We start from the raw sequence: 6177 nt of genomic DNA, 5'->3' as shown, positions 1-6177 counted from the left end.
CCCGTTCAGACCTTTTCCTTGTCAGCTCCGCGCCACTCACTCACTGCAGCCACCTACGCTCCAGCATCCTGCCTCTCCTCCTGTGGTCTCGGCTCGGACTTCCGGGTTGCGGTCCTCACACATGCACACTAGGGGGCGCGCGCGTGCACTCACCTAGACTTAAAGGGCCAGCACAGCTGTCCGGAGTATCACTAAAAAGTAACCTAGGGTATTTAAGACTTGCTACCCCATGACCAGTGCTTGTTCAACGTGTCCCTGTAGCTTGTCTCTTGTACTAGTTGTTCAGGTCCCTCTATGCCTGTGCTTGGTGTAACTCTGTCTCTGCTTGCAGATCCTGAGTACTGTTCTGAGCACTCACTCCAGCCTGATCCCAGTAACCTGCACCAGTCTCAGATTCTGGACCTCAGCCTGATCCCGTTAACCTGAACCAGTCTCCGCTCCTGGACTTCAGCCTAAACCCTGTGACCTGCACCAGTCTCAGTTCTGGACTTCTACCTGATCCCGTTAACCTGTACCTGGTCCAGATCGGATCCTGCATCCAGTGACTCTTGCTGATCCTGGCTTCCGTGTATCTAGGCCCTCTGCGGTTACACCCAACAGTCCCTGTATAGGGGTTTGCTCGAGGCGGCGTCGCAGGGGAGTCCGGTGCATGGTCTAGTGGGTCCACTCCCAGGACTATCCTTACAATGTCGTTGACAAAGTGTTGAAAACCAGCTGGGGCATTCGTCAAACCAAAAGGCATGACTAAGTTTTCATAATGGCCTTCTTGTTAAAAGACTATTTTTTACTAATCCCTTTCTCTAATTCTGATCAGATTATATGCCCCCCTCTCCTGAGATACAGCATGGAGAAGCACTTAGCAGGAGAAATCTGAGGAGGGTCTGATATATCCCTTAGTAAGGCTGTCCGAGATATAATCCTTCATTGCTTGCCTTTCAGGACCAGAAAGATTATACAACTTGTTCTTGGGAAGTTTTGTTCCGGGAGAGCAAGTTAACAGGGCAATCATATGCATGGTGGGGATGCAGTTCCTGGTACCTCTTTTCCGAGAACACATCAACAAAATTGGAAAAAAGAAGAGGGTACTGCTTTAATGGAGACAGATGAGATAACCATATTCAGGCAATTATTCCTGCAGAACTCACTCCATCTATCTCTCTAGACTGCCAGTCCACCACTGGATTATGCATAACCAATCAGGGAAGGCCCAATACAATAGGAGTAGGGAGACCTTCCAAGACATGATATGGAAGGAGCTCCTTGTGAACAGCCCTATGCGCAGGTTTACTTTATGCACCACTTGCATAAAACGTCTCTGACCGATTGGTGCCGGTCACTTGTGAATATGGGGATGAATTAAGCTAGCGTATTGCAGGAGAGGCCATGAGTCTGTGTAAACCGAGAATCCACCTTATTGTCTCCTGCCCCACTATCCAAAAGGACAGGTATGATGTGATGTCAGTTTTATTACCTATGATAACCTCAGCAGGTAAAATAAACATAGATGCACATGAGGAGGAAATATTTACGAGTGCTCAGGTTGTAATCCTCCACACAATCTGGGGTCGGAAGTTTTCCGACAACTTCCTTTGCTTAGGATGCGATGAACAGACCTGATAAAATGACACTTATGACCACAGAAGTAAAACACCCTTGTCTTGTGGTGAACAGCAAGGGATCCCAACTGAGAAGAAGCCCTCCCTAATTGTATGCGTTCATCAGAGCTTACGGGAAGGACTTCAGCCTTAGGATGCACTACAGGGAGCGGAGTCATCATAGGCCTATCTCTGAGGTGTCTATAGATGCGCTTGGCTACAGCCATGCCAGCCTCTAAAGTCTCACAGGTTTCATATAACACCAATGTATCCAGAGCTTGGCAAAAATTACTCCTAAGGGCCTGGTCATTCCACCTAGTGTTAAGTCTCCCTGCGGGAGCTGGCGTAGCTGAGACTCAACAAGAGACACATGGTTAGGGTCATCATATACAAGGCCTGGGGTCGGAAAAAAAAATCATCAACCAACCGAAGTGAAAAGGAGTTGGTCAGAATAGAAAAGACCCACCATTGAGGGTCTACTTGAAGGAAAGATCACAATCTTCACTCGTTGTTCCCTGCACTCCCTAACGCCCCTATACGGGTCCTTCCCCTCGTTGCTGATCACATGCCTAGGCCCTGGCTTGCCCTGAGCTCACCTTGACTAGACGGGAAAAATAAAACACAATAAGGAAAACAATCCAAACTCCTCCAGTGCAACAAAGCACCACGGCTGCAATTGTCACGACACCTCAGCTTCTTCTAGAGACTGGCTTCTTCGAAAGTGAAGAGCTTAGAAATGATTCTTTCACCAGCATCAGATGGTAAGACATATGATCTTTTATAGCGAAGGGGAGTGATCACAAGGAGCTGCACCTGATGAGTTTCGATTTTGATTTTGATGTTTAGGAAAAGCCAATTCTCAGAATTATTGCTTTGTCCTTTTGGAGAGAGATATGCCCGTTACCACACATACACTACTTTAAAATGAAATCAGCTATACTTCCCTTACTCCAAGGAAGTTGACATGGCTGTCATCCAGGTAGCATGGCCGAGCGGTCTAAGGCGCTGGATTAAGGCTCCAGTCTCTTTGGAGGCGTGGGTTCAAATCCCACTGCTGCCAGCTTTTGCAGTCTGGAAGTTCATGAAAGGTCGAATTTAATAATAGTTTGTGTTGTGCAAAGAACAATCTTGTGATGATTATTAAATTAGGTAAATTAGGAAATTTTATCGCTTTCCAACCAGGTAGCATGGCCGAGCGGTCTAAGGCGCTGGATTTAGGCTCCAGTCTCTTTGGAGGCGTGGGTTCAAATCCCACTGCTGCCAGCTTTTAGTGTTGGGCAAAGAACAATCTTGTGACGGTTAGCAAATTAGGTAAATCAGTGAGTTTTCAGAAATACCCTGACTGTTTCACTATGGAATCGAGGAAGCGTTTGCAGCAACATGGTCGTGGGGTCTAGATGTGCTGGTTTAAGGTTGCAGTCTCTTTGGGTGTGTGGGTTTGAATCCCGCTGGTGCCAATCTCCCTACCTCTGAGGTTTTCAAATTCCTATCTCATGTAGCATAATGATTTGCTTACTTTTTACTGAGCTTATCCTTTAATCTTTTCATATGATCCTTGTACATTTTGATGTTTAGGAAAAGCCAATTCTCAGAATTATTGCTTTGTCCTGTTGGAGAGAGATATGCCCGTTACCACACATACACTACTTTAAAATGAAATCAGCTATACTTCCCTTAAGCTGGTGTCACACTAAACGACAGCGACAACGACGTCGCTGTTACGTCACCATTTTCGGTGACGTAACAGCGACCTTGTAAGTCGCTGTTATGATCGCTGCTTAGCTGTCAAACACAGCAGAAGCAGCGATCATAAGGTCGCTGTGCTACATGTTCAGAGAGCAGGGAGCCGCGCTTAGCGCTGGCTCCTTGCTCTCCTGCAGCACACATCGGGTTAATTAACCCGATGTGTGCTGCAGCTACATGTCACAGTTCAGAGAGCAGGGAGCCGCGCTTAGCTCTGGCTCCTTGCTCTCCTGCAGCACACATCGGGTTAATTAACCCGATGTGTGCTGCAGCTACATGTCACAGTTCAGAGAGCAGGGAGCCGCGCTTAGCGCTGGCTCCTTGCTCTCCTGCAGCACACATCGGGTTAATTAACCCGATGTGTGCTGCAGCTACATGTCACAGTTCAGAGAGCAGGGAGCCGCGCTTAGCGCTGGCTCCTTGCTCTCCTGCAGCACACATCGGGTTAATTAACCCGATGTGTGCTGCAGCTACATGTCACAGTGCAGAGAGCAGGGAGCCGCGCGCACTGCTTAGCGCTGGCTCCTTGCTCTCCTTGCTACAGTATACATCGGGTTAATTACCCGATGCGTACTGCAGCCACATGTCACAGTGCAGGAGCCGGCACTGGCAGCAAGAGCGGAGGCTGGTAACCAGCGTAAACATCGGGTAACTAGGGAAAGGTCTTCCCTTGGTTACCCGATGTTTACGCTGGTTACAGCTTACCGCAGCTGCCAGTGCCGGCTCCTGATCGCTTCATTTCGTCGCTCTCTCGCTGTCACACACAGCGATGTGTGTGTCACAGCGGGAGAGTGACGACCAAAAAATGAAGCTGGACATTCAGCAACGACCGGCGACCTCACAGCAGGGGCCAGGTCGTTGCTGGATGTCACACACAGCGACAGCGACGGGACGTCGCTGCAACGTCACAGAAAATGGTGACGTAGCAGCGACGTCGTTGTCGTCGTCGTTATGTGTGACACCAGCTTTACTCCAAGGAAGTTGACATGGCTGTCATCCAGGTAGCATGGCCGAGCGGTCTAAGGCGCTGGATTAAGGCTCCAGTCTCTTTGGAGGCGTGGGTTCAAATCCCACTGCTGCCAGCTTTTGCAGTCTGGAAGTTCATGAAAGGTCGAATTTAATAATAGTTTGTGTTGTGCAAAGAACAATCTTGTGATGATTATCAAATTAGGTAAATCAGTGAGTTTTCAGAAATACCTGCACTGTTTTGCAATGTAATCGAGCAAGCATTTGCAGTGTCATGGTCGTGGGGTCTAGATGTGCTGGATTAAAGCTGCAGTCTCTTTGGGTGTGTGGGCTTGAATCCCTCTGCTGCCACTTCCACTACCTCTGAGGTTTTCAAATTCTTATCTCATGTAGCTTAATGATTTGCTTACTTTTAAATGAGCTTATCCTTTAATCTTTTCATTTGATACTTGTACATTTTGATGTTTAGGAAAAGACAATTCTCAGAATTATTGCTTTGTCCTGTTGGAGAGAGATATGCCCGTTACCACACATACACTACTTTAAAATAAAATCAGCTATACTTCCCTTCCTCCAAGGACATTTTATCGCTTTCCAACCAGGTAGCATGGCCGAGCGGTCTAAGGCGCTGGATTTAGGCTCCAGTCTCTTTGGAGGCGTGGGTTCAAATCCCACTGCTGCCAGCTTTTAGTGTTGGGCAAAGAACAATCTTGTGACGATTAGCAAATTAGGTAAATCAGTGATCTCTGTGTGGCCACTGTGCACTAGGCTCTGTGGGGGTATTCTAATAGAAGGGTCTGTTGCAGGCAATTTAATAAATGGTCTGTGTGGGCACTCTGCACCAGGCTCTGTGGGGGTACTCTAAAAAAAAAAAAAAAAAAAAAAAAAAAGGGTAAGTGGAGGATATTTTAATAAAAGGTCTGTGTGGCCACACCGCACACAGGCAATGTAATAATGTGCTGGACACTCTCTGTATACATGCTTTGTAATTCTCTGCACTTTTTTTGGGTGCAAAGAATGTGGAGAGCATCAAATAGGGAAGGGGTAGGGGTGCTGCTAATGGTGGTAGTGGGAGCTGCTGGAGGGAGAGAATGTGGTTGATCTGTGCCTGTTCCGTGACCAAATGAAACACCTCCCTCTGTGTACTTGTGACGCCTGGCAAAACCAGGTAGTCACAAATAGGCCCCCGCATAACACCTTCCCTCACCTAGGTAACACACAGCCGACCGGAAACCCTAGTCACCCCCCCTTAGGGAAAGATAAGCACACCAGTGGGCGAACCAGGCGCTTGGACACGCCCACCTAGGGGTCTAGACAGCCCCGGGCGGGATAACAGTTAGTTAAACAGTCTAATCTAGAGTTCAAGTGGAGAGGAGTGAGTTGGGGCTAGGTGTAGTCCCAGCAGGAGGAGAAGCTCAAGTTGAACGGTGCTAGGGTTGGAGCCCTGGTGCCTTTGGCTAGGTGGCAGACGATGGTCTCCGTCAACAGGAGACGGGATGACGGCTCGGCAGATCCGAGGTTGACCGGGACAGGGTTGTAGCCTGCCATTACCGACACGGAAACCGTAGCACAGAGGGGGTACTTGGACCCTGAAGCCAGGACCGAAACCAGAGGTCTAGCTAATTAACCGATTGAGGACAGGATTTTAGGTCCTGTCCCACCCAAAGACCCTAAAGAAGACAACAGCCCACCGATAGGGTTAAGGCCACCGCCAGGGCCCATAGATCCCACGGGCCAGTGTCTGGGGGCACGGCTCCTTAGGCCACAACCAGCCGGGAGCGGACTCCTGAGTTCCAGACCAGGCAGTCCACCATACACAAAACAAGTGCAGAGCAAAAGGACAGCGACCACCAGCCCGGGCGGGGGACCTGAA

The 6177-nt window shown here is 48.8% G+C and overlaps 4 non-coding genes across 4 annotated transcripts; all 4 read left to right on the top strand.

Moving 5' to 3' along the window:
- The first annotated feature begins 2573 nt into the window (after positions 1-2573).
- TRNAL-AAG (transfer RNA leucine (anticodon AAG)) lies at positions 2574-2655 on the top strand. The gene has a single exon. It is a non-coding gene; the product is annotated as a tRNA-Leu (tRNA).
- A 121-nt stretch (positions 2656-2776) lies between these two features.
- On the top strand, positions 2777-2858 carry TRNAL-UAG (transfer RNA leucine (anticodon UAG)). Its single transcript has one exon. It is a non-coding gene; the product is annotated as a tRNA-Leu (tRNA).
- A 1480-nt stretch (positions 2859-4338) lies between these two features.
- TRNAL-AAG (transfer RNA leucine (anticodon AAG)) lies at positions 4339-4420 on the top strand. Its single transcript has one exon. It is a non-coding gene; the product is annotated as a tRNA-Leu (tRNA).
- Positions 4421-4905: 485 nt separating this feature from the next.
- On the top strand, positions 4906-4987 carry TRNAL-UAG (transfer RNA leucine (anticodon UAG)). The gene has a single exon. It is a non-coding gene; the product is annotated as a tRNA-Leu (tRNA).
- Positions 4988-6177: the final 1190 nt, after the last annotated feature.

The sequence above is a fragment of the Anomaloglossus baeobatrachus genome, chromosome 5 (assembly GCF_048569485.1).
Source record: "Anomaloglossus baeobatrachus isolate aAnoBae1 chromosome 5, aAnoBae1.hap1, whole genome shotgun sequence".
Taxonomy (NCBI): domain Eukaryota; kingdom Metazoa; phylum Chordata; class Amphibia; order Anura; family Aromobatidae; genus Anomaloglossus; species Anomaloglossus baeobatrachus.
The sequence above is the reverse complement of the archived record's forward strand: the minus strand, read 5'-3'. Positions and strand labels throughout refer to the sequence as shown.